Below are 23603 nucleotides of genomic sequence, written 5' to 3'. Positions count from 1 at the left end.
TAACGCAAGCACTGGTTTCATCAAAAGATTTTCCACGAAGGCATATTTCTTCCAATACTTGATCCAGGAGTTCCATTCTCTTCTGGATTGGGTTCAAAATTACATGGCTACTGAGTTCTACATTTGTAGTTGTATACCCAATATTGGATCTGCTGTTTAAACACTGCTTATAAAAAACTTGATCTTGCCTAATTCGGGTAAGGGGATTTTAAATCTGAAATTAATTTTGGTCCTGAAGTTGCAGCTTATTTTTTAAAATCAATTTTCAATCTTTTTTTTCTTTCGACATGTACTAGTTTAAAAACGTTATATACAACTATCCCGTAAATATTGCAGCAAACTGTTCAGGAATACACGACAAAACAGTTTACTAGGTTAGTACCCCTAGAGGCGTATGGTAACATTTCTAGACATGGTTTCCTATGCAATTTTAACCTGATGATGCACCCGAACTTCCTTAGATGTCTCGCAAAATTTATGCTATCTACTGTATTGTATAACGTTTTTAAATGTAAACGTTGTATGTATATTTCAAAAAAAAAAGAAGCTAAAAATGAAAAAAAAATGAAAAAAAAAATATTTAAAAAAAAAATTGTCTCTTGGGGAACTGATTACAGATTTGAAATCAGCGATATGAAAGTATTTAAGATTTGTTAGGAAATTTCATGAAATGGAAAACAAAGTGTAATCAACGAATAAACAAAATAAGCAAATTTCAAAAAATTGCGTAAGAGTAAACAAAAAAAGTGCAAAGATAGAAATTGGATATAGTAATATAGTAAGCGTAAATATAGTAAACAGGTAAAAATATTAACCATCTCTTTGAAATGTATCAAGAATAAATCAAATAAAATTCAATCATAAATCAAATAAATCAAATGAAAAGTAAATGAAACAAGCGCATTTCAAAAACTGTCAAAGAGAAAATGAAATAAGCGTTTTCAAGAAGTAAACAAAATTAGTATCTTTCAAAAATTGTTTTTGAGTAAAAAGAAAAGAAATGTTTTCCGAAAAATATCAGAGTCAATCAAATAATCATCTCTATTCAAATATTTTTTTTTATAAATCTTTAAATGTTGTTGTTTGTTCTCAATTTTACACTATTAGATTATAACGAACAGTTATTTTACTCAATTTTTTGTGTAGAATTATTATGTTATACTATTAGTTTAATTTTTATTTCAATATAAAAAACTTAGATTTAATTACGATCTTGCATATCTCAAGACTATCTTATCCTAAAATATAAGCTGATAAATATGGTTATAGATTTTTTTAGAAGCAGATAGATTTTTTCTCATATTTTAATGTTTTTTTCCCATTTTTATATTTTTTTTCAGATAGTAGCGAACGTAGCCTTAAGATGCAAAAGAATTTCTAAAAAATGTAAACGCTGCAGCCAAGAATGTATAATGATAAAAACATTTTGGTGCGCCAACTAGGTAACTCCTATCTCTAATCTATTTTTATTCTTCAGTTTTGTGGAGAAATATAAAAGTGATACTTCATAATTTTAAACTGCTTTCTCAAATTTTTTATTGAAACTATTTTTAAATTATTTTAAAATAACAATAAAAAATTTTGTCAGTAGTAATACGTTTCATTTTAGTTGTCATATTCTAATGATTTGTATCAAACAAAATAATAGAAAGGGCTAATAATGATAAGTCATATTTTTTTTCGTCTCATTGAGCGTTGCTGGTGAAATGCGATCAGGTCTGGCTTCCGCAAGCTTCCAAAAAATTATTAATTTATCTTCCAAAATAGTTTTTTTTTTTTTTGCAAAATAATTTTTAAAGATCTATACTATGTTAAACTGTATTATAATGTTCACCGTTAGAATTTTTATTCTAAAATTGTAGTAAAATAACCAGAAGCTCATCCACTTAACGTTTACGGTACAAAACACGGTGCAAACCTTAACTGTTCTGAAACCGTTCGCAACTAGTATGGTTAAAAAACCATGAATACGAAACTATACGGTTTTTAACCATTTAAAACTAGCATGGTTTCTAAACAGTAAAAAAGAAATTTAACTGGTCATTGGGTTTTTTTTAGGTTATGGTCATTGGATGTATTGCGGTGTCAACGCTGGGGTTCGAACCCCTGTTCTGATTAACATATTATCCTTCTCGGCTATAACATATACCAGCTGCAAGGAAATAAGTGGCTTCGTCAGGTGGGCCTAGTTGGTAAAAGAAATTAATAAACTGTTTTTATATCACAGTTAACAGTTTGAATACCATCTTATTAATAGTTATTTGTCTGTTTTGTTTGAATATAGTAAAATAACAATTCAATATCTTGTTATTTAACCATTTTTTACGAGAAATTTCTAACAGTGTTTAATTTTTTTATTTAATTTTTAAAGATTTAGGGCTATTTTGTCATTTAAATTAAAATTTAAATATTTTTACTCAAGAAGTCTCTTAAGAAAAAGAAGCATTAAGGTCCAGATTTTGTCCAACTTTCCCCTAACTTATTTTTACCGCTTTTATATATTCCATTAATACTAGGCAAAATGTGTGTTACCCTTTGTTTATTTCAGCATTTCGTCTCATTTAATCGAATAAATCGAATGACTCTATCCAAGACGATAAACATGTCACATGGGTAATTTATTTCCTTTTTCGCTGAGCGAAATAACATGACTTGTTTTTAATGCAAAGGAAAACAGCGATTATACCGTTTTTCTTGCTTGCTAATGAACAATTTTCAAGTCAAGTTTCATTTTATTTTTATGTTTACGTACATGTATAATGACCATTAAGAATATTAACATCTAACAATTATAAGAAATAACGTTATTGCTTTTTAAATCAATATTCTGTAAAAAGCTGTTTTGAGGATTTTGTTTGAAAAATGATGTACAAATATAACTTTGTATTTTTGCCCTAAATAGTGACAAATTTAGATTTCAGAAAATTTTAATGAACTATTCACTATATATGATTAAATTATTATTGAATAGTTAAATAAATACGCAAGTACTTTATTCACGTTGCGCAAGAGTTGCACAATGGGCTATTGGCGACGGTCTGGGAAACATCCCCGAAGATGATCCAAAGACTTGCCATCACAATTTTGTTAGTCCACTTCCTTAATTCAGATACAGATCTGAAAAGGAAGGAAATTTTCCCCAGATCTCCATACCGAATGGCACGTATATCGAATGTACTCAGTGGGTCTTACCGGAATTGAGGGTCGAAAACCGGTCACCCTGGACCAGAGTCCTATTCTCTAACCACTAGTATACCCCTGACCTGAACAGTTTGGAAGATGAAAGTTTGAAAAATATGTTATTAAAAATTTCGAGTTTTAATCCTATTTTTTAAAAGTTTTAAACTTTGTTCAAGATCTAGTTGAACTATTTCAGATTAAGGATAGAATTTTTTCAAATTGGGTACTTGCAACTCTAGAAGAAGTGAAGTGATTAAGTCTAACCATGTTAAATCAGGTTCCATTGGATACCTGTAAGTGAAGTCACGTGTGCGTGTCGAACCTTATATTGACTTCTATATATATAAATAGCCACCTATAACAACGCTTGCAAGTACCCAATTCAGCTAAGTATTACATGTAATACTAAACTAATTACTTTTGTGTCCAAAACCAAGCTTGCAATTGTTGTTGGATAATTGTAATGATTGAATTTAAATGATTGAATATAATTTCTATATAATTGAATTTCATTTTGAATGATTTGATATTATGAAACTAAAGATATTATTGATCTGATATTGATATTGAATTAAATATTTAATAATGATTGTATTTAAATTTCTGCATTTTTTCTGGGACAACTGGGCAAATTGTATTGGAAAATGCACTATAAGGAATTTGTCGAATTACACTATTACAGTTTTGCAAGGTGTCGAATAGAGAAAAAAATCTAACTAGTCAAATTTTTTTGCTCCTTATATTATTTTATCTATGCCATGAAAGTGGTTATATCATTGAATTAGTCAGATCATTGATTGATTTATGCAACAAGATTAATTAATTTATATCCAAAAGATTGACTTGAATCTCCTGCATTTATTTTGTGGAATACAAGCATTATTCTATGCATTCCAGGAAACCTGTATTTTTTTTCTATAAGCTGTCATATCAAAAAATTAATTACCCTTTAGTTTCATAATAACAATGCACGGTGGTCAGAAAAATAAATGAAACATCCTGAATAACTTTTAATCTAATGATCTGAATTTAGCGAACTGGGACTCAATCTTAATGGTTCGAGGTGAAAACCTCAAATATGCTAATTAACCAGTGCAGTTTAAGTTATGGAATCAGACACAAAAACATACTTTCTCTGAATAAATATACCTTATTTCGAGTGATTATGATTTCTCAAAACATAGGGGTAACTACAATCCGGGAAATATGATCCCAACAGTTATTAGAACAGGAGAGCGATCCAATTAATGTTGAAAATTATTAATATTGATTATTTAAAGTTCAATTTCTCAGCAACTATTCGCTCGATTTTGTTAGTTTCGGCAGTAGTAGTTTAGTCAGAAAGACGATATCCCAGCTCTGCCCTATAGCAATTACAATGAAATATATGAAACCATATAGATAAGCAGTGGTCACTATTTAACGGTTAGGCGATCAAAAATATCGCCAAATAATTTATTTGTTTTAGTCACTTTTGCCAAAAGAAATAGTTGGCAGGAATTTACGCCTTGCAAACCGAAAAGTACCCAGTTATCTTACTTTAATTCCAGAGAAGTTTAGAAACATTTTAAAGTGTCTTAACACGTTTCAGACTTAATTTGTAAGAAAATAAAAATATCTGAGATGAAAAATGAAAATAACACCTCGAATGCATATTTTTGGCTTAGTATCAAATATTTTCCAATTACACACAAAACACAGTTTACTGTATAAAACATAAAGTAGCAAACAAACGTCTTTTTTTCATTTTTTGAGCATTTATTCTCGACAACATTTAGTTTAACCGTTTGTCTTAAAGAGATAAATTAATTTAATTATCCCGTTAGAGAACATTTGAAGTTGTGTCAAGTCAAGAGCAATTTAGCTGAAAAGATACTTAATTGTTAATGTTATTGTGATTAATTTTAATCTCTATAAAAAGTTCTAAAAAATGCACATTCTCATCGGTTATGTACATGAACAATTCAAAATAAAAATTAATTGAAGGAAATACTACATTACAAAGCAACTTTTATTAATTAAATATGGAAAGTTGTTTCCTTTCACTTTTCATTATAATTTTTATCGCTGTAATTAATAATTTTTTTTATTTCTATTATTCTCCACAATACTGTATAAGAATAATAAATTGCAAGCAACATTTTATGGGCAATAATTATGCTTTATCGCTCTAATGAATTGAATAATGTATTATTACTACTTTTCAATCCAAGAAGTTGATGACACGGAGTTTTAAGTTTTTATTTTTGCTGAATCTTAAGAAAAGGAGTAAATAAAATTGTATGCTAGTAAGTTTAAGGTAAGATATACCAGCTTTTATAATAACACTAGGTAAATACCCGTTTTTTTAACAAATGAACAAAAAGTAAATCATCAATTGATCGATATTTTATTTTATAACCGTCGTTGAACAACCAAACCAATTTTGTAGGTTTACCACTGCTTATAACTCCTCAGCCTTGTAATTTTGGATTAAGTTATTGGGAGAAACTTGCTTTCCTGGAAGACGTTTTGATTTAACTAACCCACATTTGCGTTACATCGAGAGGAAAACCACGAAAATCTCCCACGGTTAGCCCGATGGCTAGGGGACTCTAACCAATCACTCGTCTTCCACTGAGGATATTTTGCATCAGCACTGCTGTCTGCGCAAGCCGGATGCGGGATTCGTATCGACCAGTAATGGCTGTCAGTTGTAAATGGTTAAAAAACCGTGTAGTTTTGTATTCATGGTTACCATACTAGTGGTAAGCGGTTTCCAAACCGTAAAGGTAAAAAATCTTTATTTCACATTTTACTGCAATTTGAATGAATAGACAGCTGCCGCATATTTTACCATAATTTTGTAATGAAAATTCAAACAATGCAGTACTGGAAAGAATCTGTTCGCATGTGTACTAGTGAAAGTTATCGTTGGCATGAAATGTTACAGGTTTGTGGAAAACTCTGGGCTTTTATAACAATTAAACATGATAGTACTAGATGTTAACTAGAATTTACGTAACTCAAAGCCTGATTTTTTTTTTTTATCCTCGATAAGAATCATTTTCCGAATGATTTTTTTTTTATATTCCCCTGGAACTAATGTTAGATTACTGTTATTGCTTAAATGCGGATGTTTTTGATTTATATTGTTAAAATATGATATCAAGAGAGTAAATATTAGGACCACCATTGGAATTTAAGTACAAGTGCGCGAATTCTTTAAAAATAATAGTACGAGTGTACAGTGCTCAAGAAAGGATTACCCTGAATAACTTTTGATTTAATAATCAAGATTTTTAAGTTCTGGAACTAAATCACAATTGTTCGAGGTGGTGACAACAAATATGCTATATAATTAGTGCAGACTATAATTTAAGTTATTAAAGTAAAGACCAGTTGTACTTTTTTCTGAATAAATATGTATTTTTCCAGCTGGCTCTGATTTACGACCTCCAAAATATAGGGGGTCCATGCAATCTGAGAAATAAGGTCTCAATAGTTGGGTCAGGAGTGCTCTCCAGAGTTTGCACACCTAACTGTTAATTTTACTTTTTGCACACTTCGTTATATCTCAAAAACTTGTAAAGTTAATCAAAACTTTTGCCCCCAATTGTAACATATGTTTATCCAAAGATAATTCCGTGTAAAAAATAACTTTTAATAAATATTCACTTCTTTTCATCATTTAATATAAAGTCGAAAAATTTTTAATTGTAATATATACAATTTCTACAACATTTTAAAGAATGCAATTTAACATAGCAAATTACAAAATTTGAGCAAAGTTGTAAAATGTATAATAATGTATAATAATTAAACCTTGCAATATCTAAAGCTTGTTCTTTATTATAATCTTAATTTAAAACAACTTTTCAAGTTTGGGTTAGGTGAAATATTTTTCTTCTCCTTGAGACAGTCTGAGGAAATAACCTAGTTTATTATATTGACCTTTAAAGAAATTTTTAAGGTCAAAATCAAAGAAATATTGAATTTCTGTTCGTGTGTACGAAAGAGACATTTTTCCGAGTTGTAAAAAAAAACACGATTTACACAATAGATTTGGCTATAGTTGTAATAATTTTTTTAATAAATCCTGTTTAATCCATGCATACATTACAATTATATGGTCAAACAGTTATTGTTTGTTTTATATATTAAAAATTTAACAATTCCATTCTATTATGAATCATCTCAATTTTAGAATTAATAACTTTAAACATACAGTATGGGGTTTTTAATGTGCTATAAATAAAAAAGCTAGTTTAAATATATTATTGAAAATATTTAAATCGAAAACCAGTTTGTTTATCCTTCTTTATTATTATACTTGCCTATGCAGCTAACCCAGATATACGTGATAAATACAATTACAAGTTATAAGCTCATCTCAAGTTGAATAACAGTTAGCACGAATTAGAAAAAAAAGATCACAAATATAAAACCAGGGTAGCATCGGAATTCAAACCCGCTACCCTCAAACTACAGATCATTTGGCGAAAGCGCTCGTCTAGAGGCCATTTCATAATACAGGTTCCAATCCAATACATTTCTATCCAATCCAAAGACTTCCTTCTCTCTCTCTTCACACTCAAAACTAGTAACTATTGATGGACACTTAGCACTTTGTTCAGAACACAAAACTAAACAGCTTAGCCGAATTTTAAATGCATTTTTTATTCTAGTTATTTACACTACTGTGTAACATTCGCTTCTAAACGTCGGGGCTTTTCGGCGATTTTGGGGCACCTGCCCGTACCACAACTAGAGATCGTCAGTTTTTTTGTAGACATACCTCTAGCTTGTTTATTTATAATTAAGGATTGGATTTCAGCTACACTGGTAAGCTATAAGCGACTGCTTAAAGCTCCTCCTTAATGATGATCCTTAATGGAATCAGCGCATACACACGATAAACTACTAAAATTTAGCTCGGAAGGCAGATGGTAGCTCCGAACCACGAACTCCAGCCACCCAACTGTGATTGGACATTTAAGGCTCTGAAACTTCCGGGTACCTTACATTAGAATGGATTCAAAGCCGCATGATTGGAGAAATTTCTATTTTATCCATCACTCAGCAGGAAAATAGATTTCTGGTCTATGCCGGTTGGCGAAGACTGAACCCACCATACCGTTTGGGTGGCTAACATGACTCGAACTGAAATATTTCTAGGATAGACTGCAACTGAATAATATGTTATATCAAATTATTACCAGATAAAGTTCATAGATCTCATTTATCGTTTCATTATACGTGTGCTCAATACAAATTATAATTTGTAACCTCTTGTCAATCTGAAAAACGGCCACGGTTTCGCTTAAGAATGTTATGTAGTTTTAAAGTCATATAGAGTCAATTTTTCTTAGGAATTGTAAAGGGAACAAACTATGTGCATGCAAAATTAGAAACTTTAAAATATTCTTTTTAATTTTATTAAAAGAAACGTTTGAACTAACTGTTAATTGTTTCAGTATTTTCAGATTAACGAGGGTATTCAAATGGGTTGTAACCAAATTGTCACCTTTTGCTATACAAGGTAAAAATATAGTTCTTAAATTTAAGTTGGTGATTTTCTTGTTTAAGAAGTACGAATATGTTTAAGATCGAAGAGTAGTTACATAAAGATTTTTGATAAAAATATGAGGCATAAATGAAACTTATTTCTTTATTTCATAAAAAATAAGAAACCTTACTTCTGATGTTGACGCCATTAAGGAAGAATTTTAAAGATTCACAACATTAAAGAAAATTTAAAAATAAAAATCTAACATTTAGCAAAAATTTTGACTGAAAACAAAGATAAAAGCACAACAATTTAGCTGGACAAAAGTTAATTACAATGACAACGCTCCATGGTACTTTATAATTAAAATTTTTTATTTCCCTTAAAGTTAAAATGTGATAAAGAAGAAATTTAAAATAAAAAAATAGTTTATGCTCCAGTGTTCAGTATATTTAAGTACTATTTATTTAGTCTCTACTTTTATTGATAAAATCTAGATTTGTGATAACTGAAGTATCTAATAACAGTTCATTTTAAAACTTGCTACGCATTTAGAATATTCGTGAAGCTATATGATTATATTTTATTAAATGTAAGCTAAGAGTTTATATATGATAAAATTGCGAGCGCATTTTAAAACTAATGTAGAATTTAATATATAGTGAGGTGATGACATGTGTAATATATAAGAACAGTTAATATTAAGCGATGTTCGCGTCACTAAAATATTTAACAGCCATGACTACTAAAATATTTAACTATTATATGATAATTTTCTTTAAGTAGAGAAATGTATTTTAACTACTTTAAATTAGAAAACAGTAATTAACTTCGCAAAATTATTTTACTGACTAACATTAAAACTTGCGTTAGAAACTTATTAATCTATTATATTTTCAACGAATGCAAAGTTACTGATCTCGTATTGAAAATCCTTGAAATAAAATCCTATAAATATTAAAAGTTGTTCCTTATTTGACATTATGAACAGATGCTCGAAATTAGAATTTGGTTCATTTAGTTTAGTGATGTGATAAAATTGTATATTCGGGTGAAAAAAATTACGTTTTGGAGAATGATTTTTCTACCTAAAAAAATATATATTCTACTCAATCCGAAAGAAAAAGGTTGAAGGGAACTTCTAGAAACTAAACGGTACTGTATATGGGAAAAAGCTTATTACACTGAATAATTTTCACAACTATAAGCGGGCTATTAACATTAAGCCATAATTTAAAAATTGCACAGAAGAAAACTTGTAAACTATTAAGATGTTCATAAATCATTAAAATTTTCAAAAACTACTAGAATAATATAATTATTAAATTTATATTTGCAGGAAAGAAAACTTGTTGATAAAAAATTTTTGCACCTACTGAAATTGAATTCATAAATTGGAGATGGAAAAATAAATATAAATTTTAATTGAAAAATTTTTTTTTAAATATTGTGTTTATTTCTGACCAAATTTCATCCAAAATTCTCAATATTTTAGAGCCAAGATTAAATTTATAGAACAAAGTTCTGTTTATGGAATTAAACACAAGATATAATTCCCGGGCTATTGCATCACATGTTTTATTCTATTTAGAACAATCCTATAAAAATAAGTACTCTTAATCGGAAAGTTTACGCAACTTTAATCATATTTGAAGCCATATTACACTAGATTTTATAAATTTTCATATAAAGGAACTTTGTTATTTTAACAAACCATCAGTAGAATAAGTTTCTTTTGCATTGCATCTAAAAAGTACTTAGTGTGAAATTTGGCATTTACATAAACTGCATACATTCTTTGGTATTTGATGCACAAAACAATACAACGAATTCGAACATTTCATAGCATAGACACATTTGAAAGATAATTTGATGAATAGTCTAGTTTTCTATTCTGGGATCTACAAAAACACAAAATTTCTAGAAACTAGGAAAAAATTTTAAGAGCTCAGCATGCTCTATTATAGAAAACGTAAAATAGTATTTGATTTTAACTTTGAATCAGCGTTCTGCTTTTATGTTGAAATTCACTACAGCCTTGGCTGTCATATATGGTTTTTTAAGAGACATTAGTGACCGAGTACTAGACATTTGTAATAGTTGTAGACCCAGATATTATTCAATCACTTCAAAATACTTTTCATTGTTTAGATAATTAGTATTAAGGTTTGTGTTTAGTATAACTGAATGTTAGTATCAAAGTATTAAGTAGTGTATGAATGGTGCTGATATCAGTTAAAAATGCTTGCATCAAAGCTATTACTTACTATAATAGTTTTTCAAGGCACTTACTTTCATTTTATTACCATTCTAACAGTTTTACTTTAATACTTAGAACTTAAAACAATGATATTTTAATGATGTTTCAAAAGCAATGCAAAAGAAACTCATCTAAGGAAGATGAAATTATTTAATTGATTTCATGGACAGTACTTTATTGGAAAATTCTTATACATTTCTTTCCTTCTTTTAAGAATTAGTTTTCTTTCCCAAAATAAAACTACCAATTCTTAATAAAATAACACTTAATTTCCTTTTAAAAGAATAATTTCTCTTAAAATTGGTATTTAATTTACTATATTAAACTAGAAAAAAAACAAATACAATACTTCTGAAAATTATAAATTAAAAACAAATTCCGCATATTTAAGGGAGATCACAGCAATCTCACTTAAAAAAAATTAGCACTCTTTTGCATACACTCGCTCTATAAAATTTATCCCTTAAATTTTTTCAAAATATACTTAAAACTATCAAGCAATAAAACAATTATCTTTCACTTTATTAAGTTAGGCTACTATTAAATTAGAACTTCTTTGAATTTCACATAAAAAAAGAATAATTTTTCCCGATACAATATTATTTAATTTTCAAATAATATTTATTCAAAAAGATACCAATATCCTCCCAGATTTTGTTGAAAATAATTTCATGCGAAATTAAAAAAAACAATTACGCTATTTTTTTTTAAAGTCGTGAGTGTCATATGCAATGTTTTAGTTACGTGCTTGTCTCTCATATTAATTTATTTAGTAATTTTATTTATCCTTTTGACTATACATCATTTGAAACCAAAATAAGGTAAAATAAAATTTAAACTAAACATTTAGGACGAAAATTATCAAGTACATTTTATTTAATTAATAAGCTTAAAAGATAAATATTCATGGAAAATAACTTCATAGAATTTTCAAAATTTCATTGCCAAAAGCTTAACATGACGTTGAGTTTGAATTGCGCAATTTATTGTTTTAAATTAAAATACTATACAATTCAGTTTAATGTATACTTAAGCTATTTAAATGGATTCATGAATAGTAACTTATTGTCAAGCAGTGAATAAGTTACCAATTTCGTATTACGAAGAATATTTAATAAACAAAATCATAGATTGTTAACTTTTGAAAGAATTCTACAAAGATGTATAATGTAGCTTACCACTTACAATTACGAGATAGCAATAAGGGAAATTTATGTTGTGCTAAGGGAATAGAATCTATAACCTTCATGTACTTCAGTTAGTATAAACTCAATATTTTGTCAAAGTTATGATTAAAACAAGCAGCATTACATGTCTAGTTGCCATGTCTTTTGTTAGACATAAATTTTCATGCATGCAATTTGCATAAATTTGTTAAAAAATTAAATTTAGAAAAATGTTTGCATAATAATGCTTAACAAGCTAAATGACTTTAATATTTCGCACGTGAAAGCTGCCACAAAATCATTTGCAGATATGACAGTAACATGTTTTAAGTTAGTATAGGATTTCTTCAAAGACTCGAAAATTCACACGGACTTTTATTTAATGCTTATAAAGTATATTGTAGCAGCTTCCTGAAGTATTTGATTCAATAGAATTTACTTTGGAAAGAAAAACTAAATACTAGCGCAAAATTTTATTTCGCGTTTAAGTTAAGACAATATTGATAATTATTTAAGCAAACAAGTTTTTAATTAGACTTATAAAATTATTCGTTACTGCATGGTTACTGAATTTAGCTTATAATCAGTTTTAATTACTACTAGGAATTAAATGCTTTAACATGTGACAATTCTGTAACAGCCCAGGTAACATCTAAAACTATCCCCGTAAGTATCATATTAAATTTTATATGGCTAATATATGATGCTATTCATTTGCATATTTATCACTAAATGAAACCGTTACTGTTAAATTTGCAGTTTTTAATTAACTACGAAACGGATGTATAAAAAAAAATGAGGAATAAAAAAAAAGTGGGGGAAAGTAAGGTGGGACTACTATGGAATAAAAAAAGAACATTCCACATTTAGTAGGAGAGTTATGAACTGTGACACAATGTAGCAACAATGAAAATATATCTAATAAAGGCAGGGTAAGAAATAAAAGAATTTTATCAAACTCTTCCAGAAAATAAAGAGAAAATCTATGATTATTGCATGGCCAGTTTCTGTTGCCTGTTAAATATAATGTATCTAACAAATCTGCATGATACATTTGTTCATAAATCTGTCCTTTATTATTTTATAACCGTCGTTGAACAGCCGATCCAATTTTGGGTTTACGACTGCTAATGTTCAACTCCGTAGCCTTGTAATTTTGAACCCAATCCAGAAGATAAGGGAACTCCTGAATTAAGTAAAGGAAAAAATTTGCCTTCGTGAAGGACTTTTTAAAGGAACTAATCCGCATTTGCGTTACATGGATATGAAAAACACGAATACCTTCCTCGGTTAACCTGATTGCAAGATGAGTTTAACCCATGATTCGTCTACCACTTACGATAGTTTTCGTCAGCACTGTGATCAGGGTGAGCCGTGTGCTGAATTCGCATCGGCCAGGTGATCTCTCGCATTCGAATTTTTTATTGGCTTTTTGTGGAATGCCTATGAACTTTATACATAACAGAAGCTCTTAAAAAGAACAATGAAATAGTTACATATTTCTCCCATTACGCCAAATTAAATGCCAAATTAAAAGCCGACAAAATAAGAATCATTTTACAAAATGGCTAGATATTATAGATAATTTCCGAGTCTTCCATAATTCTTTTTAAGAACTTTTTTATTTTTCTGAAATGATCATCTTTTTAATACTAGCTTCAACATTTTTTTTCAAACATTGCCCCAAAACACCATACATTCAGCAAGCAATGCTGGTAATTTAATCCATAAATGCAAAATTTATTAACAAATGCTATTCTGTTTTTTTTTTATAAATAAATGCTTAAATATATTTTTTCTAATCAATACATTTTTCTTATCATACTGTAACTTCCCTTTTGAATGGTGAATTGAAAAATGAATGCGTTTTTTTAATTTCATACTAAGTTTCTAAAAAGAAAAAACTCAATATTCAGCGCAATGCTGGATGCTAAAATTCATCCATTACAGAAAAACAGAAAACAAAAGCAAATCGGAAAACATTTGAAATCAATTCACAATCTCGTGACAAACGGTATGATTGAGGCAATGTGGTCTGCACTGTGCAGGCCAATTTTACTTCCACACAAGCTGGTGCATAACTACTTGACGCTGGCTAGGCGTCAACCCCAGTTCTTCACAATTCAACCTTAACTACTAACCAATTTAATTATAATTTTCTTTTTATATCTTTAAATATGCTCTTTTTGCTTAGTTACGTAACTTCAATTTTATATTTTAAAAGCTTTTTGAAAATAAACATTTATGAGACCAATTTCAAAAGTAGCCTTCCTTTATGAATTTAAAAATCCATTTAATTTCTATTATATAGCATTGCTAAATATCTGTTTATTTTTTCCCATGATCATCCCTTTAGTCCATACATATTTGTAGACTCTTGACAATTAACTGAGTGCTCCCGTCACACCAGCTCCCCGTCATGTCATTTATATCGCATTGAATCTCATTTTTTATTTCGTCATGTTGAAATGAAACAATTTCTCATAATAAATCTATATTCTGGAATCGGCATTTCGGAATCATTCCACCACCTTTTCCCTAAATAGAATAATAAGTTTAATCGTGATTCAGCTCCTACGACGAAGTAACAGGTTAGGTTCGATGCAAGGACATTGCAGAGAGCAGGTATGACTATGTCACATCCTCAACAAAATTGTATGAACCACAAGGGTGTTTATGTAGAAAGCTAATAAATGCTTTTTCGTTCAAACATAACAATTATACTTAAACAATTAATATGTACGATGAAAATATGTACAGTATATGTATTCTTACAAGCAGAAAACGTTGTAAACAGACATAATGTTATTTAATTTTTCCAATCAATATTTTTTCAAATCAGTATATTCTTCTTATCATACGAAAGCTTCACTTTTGAAAGACAAACTGAAAAATAATTGGGTTTTTTTTCTTCATATCATACAAGACAAACTTTCTTAAGAGGGGAAAAAATCAATTTTCAACACAATGCTGAACACTAAAACCCATCCATTACTTTTGATGCAGAACAGAAGACATTTGAAATCAATTCTCTGTGCGCTTGTTTTTCCCCCTTCTGGCTATTGTCAGTTCTCTTATGACTAGATACTCTTGGACACAAGAGCTCTTCGACTGCCAAATGGTACCAGTCTTCACGATTTTGGAATTTCTTTCTTATTTATCGATGGAAAGAAAAAAGAGACAGCGTTTTTTTGTTCCTTTTGTTTAGGAGCTGTGTTTATCAGTGAGGAACAGTATGTTTATTGAAATGCCATAAAATATGCATACAAAACTTTCTTCATTTAATATTTTTTTCTTTCTTTTCACTTCACTTTAAATGTATTCTTTTTGTTTGATTGTTTAACTTCACATTCACATTCTTCAAGTTATTTTCATGACAATCAGATCCATCAAAATATCATGACTTGTGTAATAATAATAATAATTTTCATAACAATCAAAGTAAATTATTTTTTGGAGAACAAATTTCAATTACTATACATAATACAAAATAATTTAAGTTGAGTCTAATGTTCCAAATCCGCTGTTAAAGGAGTTCCGGGAGTGGGTACTTTTTATAACCAGCGATGGGTTTTGGAACCTCTGATTTTATTTACATCCAACCTATAATTCATAACTTTTTTATTCCTACTGTTGCCTTTATGAAATTATTTCAAGTAAAATGCCAATGAAATAGAAATAGCATTTTTTGAAGGAAAATATGATCTTTCTAATAACAATAGATTGAAAAAATTAGGATAAAACCAAGCAGTTATAAAATATTCCTTTAGCATTTCCTATTGTGTTTTTCAAATCAAAATAACCAAATTCTTTAATATATTCTATATATTCTAATATATTCTATATATTTAATATATTCTAATGTATTCCTGTAACAAACATTTTCAAAGGCAGTTTTTTCTTTTCGAAGTAAAACACGACGCGGCTTATTTTAATCATTTTCAGCTTTTTTATAAGTGTTACTGTGAATGTCTGAAACCAAGAGAATTTTGACTTTCACCTGTGAATGTCATCAATCACATAGTCGCTTTGGTGAATATCCGAAATATTTCTTATATCCGATTTGATATTAATTTATTCCTTGATATTATTATATTTATTCGATATTTTAATATCTGCTGAGGATAGATGAGGAGAAACATCAGTGTTCGGAGTACCGGTGAAATGCATACTGGGCAGTGGCACTTGACCTTAAAAAACATTGATGTAGGGCATACCGGGCAAATGTTTACCGGGGAGTGGCACTTAACCTAAACATAAACATCAGTGTAAGGTATACTGATTAAATGTATAGCGGGAACTGGTACTTAACTAGACCTAGAATATATTTCGAACACTTTCCAAAGCAACTATGTGATTGTCAACATTCACCGGTGGAAGTAAAAAATTTCGGAAACATATAGGCCAGAAACAAATTCATAACATGAGGACATGAAAAATCTCCTGTATTATAATTAAAATATTTTAAATATAGACTTTTATAGGTAATAACGTTCCCAATTTCCTTAAACTTTATTTATAAAGTTGGAGTTCCGACGGAAAAAGGTGGATTACTTAGGGTTCCGTAACCGAAAGAAATTTGACAGCGCTTCTCTAGATAACCATCACTTCAATGGATATTTGATTCTAAGTACTTATCGTTCATCTTTATTTAAGAGTAAATTATATAAATCTATTATACACTTCCTTCAATGATATTCACTATTTTTATCCTAAATTTAAGTGCAAAATAGCGTTGTAAGAAAAATCCGAAAAATTTATTTTAATTATCGTGTCGTCCAATGAGGGTTATTCATTTATAGTTAAGAATTCCTCCCTTATTCAAAACATTAATAAATAAAGAACATTAATCTTCTCTTCTTGGGAAAAAATATTTAACGATGTTAATCAACGCTTGCAGAATCATAAAATATCAGCAAACCATTCTTTTTAATCGCATATGTGAAATTTATTTTCGCGAAAAAAGCTGTTAAAAAGGAAATAAACGGTTTGCAGTGATTCATTTTTAACGCTGAAACCGGAACAGAAAGAAAATAAATAAGGAAAAATTGACAGAAGCTGCTAAGTAGAAAATACATATTTGTTTAGTAGCAATCATAAATATAAATTTAAGATGGAATAAAAAAAATGGAACGACGTAGAAAGTAGAACATTTTTTTTAAAACTTTTATAGCTCCATTTGAACGAATCTTCATCTTTTACACGAAATTGAAATAAAGAATCTTTGAGGAATGACAAGTGAAATATTAATTTCGAAATTCATGGTTGCATTTTTATTTTCTGACAAATCAACATTAAGTTTCTGTTTGACAATCGACTTTTCATTTTTTTTCTAGCGTTATTGAAATGTTAAACATAATTATTCAACTTTTTTTGCTATCGATTTTGAATTACATCTCTTTTGGATTTATCTTTTCCCGATATAAATTGTTTCCTTAATATCATTATTAGAAATTTTAGTCATTAATAAGAATTTTCACAACTTACGAATTTATTGAAAAGAAATCTTTAGAAAAGGAAGATAAAATCAGGTGTGACCATTTAAAGAAGAAAGTCTTCTCGTCTGGAATGTGCCAAATTTTGCTGGAGGCATTTCGAACTTGTGTAATGCAAGCATGTGAAATATCTTAAAAATTCAAAATTAATATTTTTTTACAAACAACATTTGGCATTATGGGAATTAGTATAGTTTGAATCAATGAATTCACTAGCATACAAGTAAAAGTTGAGTAAAATGTAATTAAGAAAAATGGTACAATGTAAATAAAATTGATCATCAAAAATGAAAATTAGCCTAACACCAATAACAAAATCAAAATTATGCAAATAAGAAAGTTTGTATAATGCATGTTCAAAAATTATCATCAAAAAAGTAAATTTGGTATTATGAAAATAAGAAAAATCATCATTATGCAAATAAGAAAATTAATAAAATGCATTAAAGGAATATGAACATTGCTTAAATAAAAAAATATCTCAAATCAAATAAGAAAATTATCATACTGAAAATAAAAATAAAAATTATCATTCTGAAAATAAGAAAATTATTATTAGTAATATATTATTTACGTCGCATTCGAGCTGTATAATGTGTTATTGGCGACGGTATCTATGGGGATGATAAAGACATATCCTCACAATTTTTATCTACTGCAGAGGGGCTGGAACCTAGCTTAGGTAGCCCGATGACCTGCACGTAAAGTTAAGCACTTTACTATAGAACAGTTTAACGTGGATTGATACCCTACTCTCTAGGAGCTTCAGTAGGCTGTTCGAAGTGATCACCCACTCGCTCACTGACTGCTGCCATTGATGCTTGTCATCGGTAATCTACTGAAAACCGTCTCTTAACGATCAGCCCAATGCGCGGCATAAGAAAATTAGTGTAAACGCAAGTAAGATAACTATCATATTGAAAACATAAAAATTATAACAATGCGAATAAGAACATTAGTATAATGAAAATACGAAAATTATCATGATACAAACTAAATTATTAGCATAATACATTATATTTGAGAGGAAACTACGTTTAATAAGTTTTTAACCAAATTCAGCAAAGATTTGAAAATTATATAATATAGTTATTTTATATGATACTGAATTAAGGATTCTATGATAGTACTAGACAGTATAAAAAAAATCACCGAATTAATTTATTAAATTATTTCAGTTTATATAAGTAAACTCTGAACCAATTTTAAAATATTCATTTACAGTAAGAAATGGGATATGATCCATAATGGCCACCCTTAATGGACAAGTTAAGGAAACTGTTTAACTTTCAACGGCGTTAAAAATGCAGGTGTTCCGTAATGGCCATCCTTAATATCAAATTTGAAAATGATAATCAAGAAAGAAAAAATGTATAAAAATACAGCGAAATCCGTGGATTTATTTCTGAAGAATGCAGAATTGGAAGCATCTGTAGCAGTTTGATTGCCGGAAGGAACAACGATAAGTTAAGAGAAAATTTTAAGAAACACTTCCAAATTTCATCAGGTAATCAAATCAATTTACGACATTTTCATGTCACTTTCCTCACTAGTGATTTGGCAGATTTTAATTGCACTTTTTTATCTTTTCATATGTATTAATTGAGACTCTAAATGCTTATACTTCTTTTTTTATTTCAAATTTGACTAGGATTCAATAAATCAATTTCTTGAAAGAATAATGGACTACCCTTTATTTTAATTTTCTTGAAAACCGTCTCGCTTTGGTTCAGTTTTTCCCATGCAGCACAACAGAGTTGAGTATACGTTCTGAAATTAACACATTTTTATGTAACTTTGCATATTTTCTTTTACTTAATGACTCATATTTTTATAATTAATTAAATATCTTAGAAACATTTTCTATTTAGAATGCCTGGATTTAAAAATTAATTTTTAGAGGAGACTTTTATGAAAGTAAAATGATTTATATGCAAAAGTTACATAAATAACGTAGACATAATGAATCAATATTCGTTGATCTTTGCCTAAATATGCAGTAGTTTTTTTAAACCGTATTTGTTTAAATTATTCGATTCTTTCTTTTTTTTAATCATTTCCAGAAAATGTTTTTCAAAATTACTTTTTTGTTTATTGTAACTTTAGTTTTAAAGAGTAATTACCATTTACTAATGCCATTTTGATGTTTAGAGTATTTCGTTAAATCATTAAACTTCTTCGTTTTTTTTTCTTTTAGATTTTTTTTGACAAAAATATCCATTCGTAAACTTTAATTAGATTTATTTTCTCTTTTTCTAAACTAAGCGAAATATACTGATAAAGGAATGATTATTATTTTTTTTACTTTTTAAATTATAGGTCTGAACTTCTTAATTTAGTTTAATAATATTCAATAAATAAGTAATATAAATGATAATTACAAAACAAGAATTTATTAATGTTGTTCTAGACTAATACAGCCAATCTGCATACATATTATTTATAAGAAATATGTTCAATTTTCTTTTTAAAATTTGATGTGACTCATTTTATTAAAAAAAAACTTTAGAATAAAAATAAGTATTTTTAGAACACTGTAAGAAAATTGTTGTAAAGAATTTTAACTGTATTCTTTTTTTATCAAATTGCTTTAGTTTTATTCGATTTTTTAAAAATGTATTTCTAGTTCCAATGCATGAATAATTTAGCTGCTTCATATTTCTTTTGCATTTTTTAAATTTATTACCATTTTCTGCATTTTAAGCATTTATATTTTTGTTGCTGTTGAAAATTTTTAAGTAATTATAAAATATTTTGATCTTGTTTCCAATTTTTAGTCAAGCAGGAATTTAAAATCCATAAACTTTGAAATTTAACTTTCATAATATACTTCGTTGAAAATGATAGTTTCAAAGTTTTAGAGTATGAATTTAAAATTTAAAATTTTGTCTTAATTTTGGCAGTATAATGAATAGTGAATTTCAAAATTCTCGCACTTTTATAATTTAACCTTGACAATATGGTTCGTTGACATTGATGGTTCCAAATTTGATTTGAGTAGAAAGTAAGTCCTTACGCATTTTAACTTGGACGCTATAATTCCTAGACAATGTAATGTGCTATATTTACAGCGTTTAACTTTTTTTTTGTAGTTGAGTTTGACCGTTTGCGGTAACTAAATAACTCATTCTGAAAATAATAATAAGATTCCATGATGTTTTTTTTTAAATCTTTTAACAATTCAACTGAACAAAAGGTTCTTTGCAAATTGTATTAAAAGCTTAAGCTACGCTAGTGGTTGAAAAAATAAGCATATTTTTGGAATTGTTTCGCCGAAACAACGAAATAAATTAAAAATTTAACAAAAGATAACAGCTTTGTACAGTTAGTGAATTGTACAAATTGATATTTTAAAATCGATGCAAAACAAACTAACAGTTATTTTTCTATAAACCTGAACCAGCAGCACCTGCAATATATAATTGAAGATAAGAAAATAAAAAAAATTCTGTTGTATAGGGTATTTTTTAAAGACCATCCTTAATATGTATTCTTAGAATCCTCAACAAAGATAGAAACAAAATAATAAATAAAATATAATTTAAGTGAGGAAAAACAAAAGCGCCATCAAAATTTGACAAACCACAGAACAGGAAAGAAAATGTATTAAACATTAAAGAAGGTTTAAATCGTAGAACTTGTAGATAGTTTTATGAGGGTGAAACTTGAATCGATTTTCCACCCTCCATATTTCCTTCAAAATCAAACCTGCCTTGTTGATTGTTACCGATCTTTCATTTCTTTACTATGATTTGTAAGATTTCGGTAGCTCTTCATTTTTCCTTTATTAAATATTCAGTACAAACGCCCAATACATATACTTTTCTCGTTTGTATTTATTTTTGACTAATATTCTGAAAATAAATATTAAGTCTTCTCTTTCATAGAACACTGTATGAATGTGAATGGCTGAATTTCGTAGAATTTAGCTTTTCTATACTGATTTTGAAAAGAACATGGTGTTCTTTTTTCTTAATTAAAAATTTCTCCGTAAAATTTTTAACTAAAACGAAAGCTAAGCAAAAATTGAAATACACATTCGTTAGCCCTTCTGCAGATAATGTAATTCTAAACTTCGGTTGAAATTCAAAATACACCAGTAATGCTTTCTGCAAATTATGATTTAGGCTGACTTGAAAAAATGTACACTCTTAGTCATTCCGGAACTCTCTTCTTCTTCTTCAAAAAGCGCCCCATACTTGTAATTATAACGAACATCAGTAAAAATAAACAGAGTTAGTTAATCGTTTTTTCATACGAATATTATATAAAGCTTCCAAACTCAATTCGAGGTTGTTAATGCTTTCCAACGGTGGTAGCAACATTTGGCTATGGATGATATGGTTCCGGGTTCAAACTAAGCTGATACCAAAGAGCATTTCTCTCGCCCGCTCTCTGCATTGGTAACCAAAGACAACAAACACGCAATTCCCTCACTCTTCGACAGATGGCAGCACTATACTCCTTGGCATTGTTCCAGGGTTTACTATGATTCGACCAATTCCCTAAATTTCCAACAATGTCAAGGTCCGACCAGAAAATAGCTTTTACGACTTTAATATTTATTCATGGTTATGCTCCGTTGCAAGTTAAAAAAAAGACCATTGCGGTATAGGATTTAAGTAATCATCCACGACTGCATATAATTCCGTTTCATTTAGCTATCAAGTTATATAATTATGCTTTCAAAACAATATTAAAAAACAATAAAACAATATTATAACTATGCTTTTAAAACAGTTTTAAAAGTTAAACTCTCCGGACAGAAATTTAATTCGTGCTGTTTTTTACAAACAAAAAGAAGGCCGTTCTGCGTTGTTTCAAGAGTTTGCGATGTTGATATTCGTTCGCGCTTGGAACTTGGCATCCATTTAGGGTGAAATTCAATGTAAACAGGCTCTCTCTATAGGGATAATAGTTTTTTTTCTAAACTTACCGGAGAGTATAGTAGTCTTATATTATAAGGAAACAAATGTTACAGGTAGACATTCATTTTTATGGTCATAACAGCTCTTTACGGGCATAAATTAATTTTTGCGGTCAGATACTGAAATACTTTCATACGGTCAAAAGTAATCTTGAAATTTTTAAGAGAGTATTTGATAAAAAATGCATACGCACTGTAATGGGATGTAGTCGTATTTGTATTAAAAAGCATTTTAAACAAAAAAAAAGCTTTTTTCAAAAACGTTTTTAATTTTCTGCAGTATTAATTTTAATATTTTTTTTTAAAGTTTTATATTCTACTAAATTTTTAGAATTTGGAAAAAACACTCTTTAAATGCGGGAACAATTCCGGTAAAGAAAATGGACTATAGCCTCAAATATATCAAATGCATTTTATTTGTTAGCAAACTTTCATTTACTGGCATTGTGTAATAAAATTATTTTACTCCTCAATAAAATAAATTGTTTCTTTTAAACAGAGAATTCATTAAATCTCAAAAATTCTGCTCTAATCCAAACCATTTGCTTTTAGGAAATGGGTTTCTGGGCCTGATGCCAAAAAAGTTTTTAAATGATCTTTAGTTTGGTAGGAACTTTGGTGCTGCATGATGTTTACGAAATCTTCGGGAGTGTTTATTTTGCTTCCGCATTATCATAAAATGCGCACATAAGCTTTTTTTATTTTCTTTCATAAAATGAAAATCGCTTTAGAGTTTTCTAAAAGAACGGAAATGTATTCTGAGTGTTGCTGAAATACAATTTTTTCTCCCTACATACAAGAAAAACGGAGAGGTTTTACATCATTGCATTGATCATACAACTTCTCTAGTTTTATTTGCTTTAACAATAAAACATTGGATGTTAGTCTCTTCATAAATCAGTCCTCTAAAAAGAATTCATGCTCTAAAAATTTTAGAAACGTGTTATTTTTTTGAATGGTAAGATTATCTTTTGATTCAGTGAGAAATTCATGAAGATATTATTTTGCTAAAATAAATCAGGATAAAAGAAGGAATAATAAGACAGAAAATAAAGACAAAAAAAAAGATAGATAAATTGATTAAGTT

This window comes from Parasteatoda tepidariorum, chromosome 7 (genome assembly GCF_982258835.1).
Source record: "Parasteatoda tepidariorum strain Cologne lab strain chromosome 7, Ptep-v5.0, whole genome shotgun sequence".
NCBI lineage: Eukaryota > Metazoa > Arthropoda > Arachnida > Araneae > Theridiidae > Parasteatoda > Parasteatoda tepidariorum.
Note: the sequence above shows the minus strand (reverse complement) of the source record.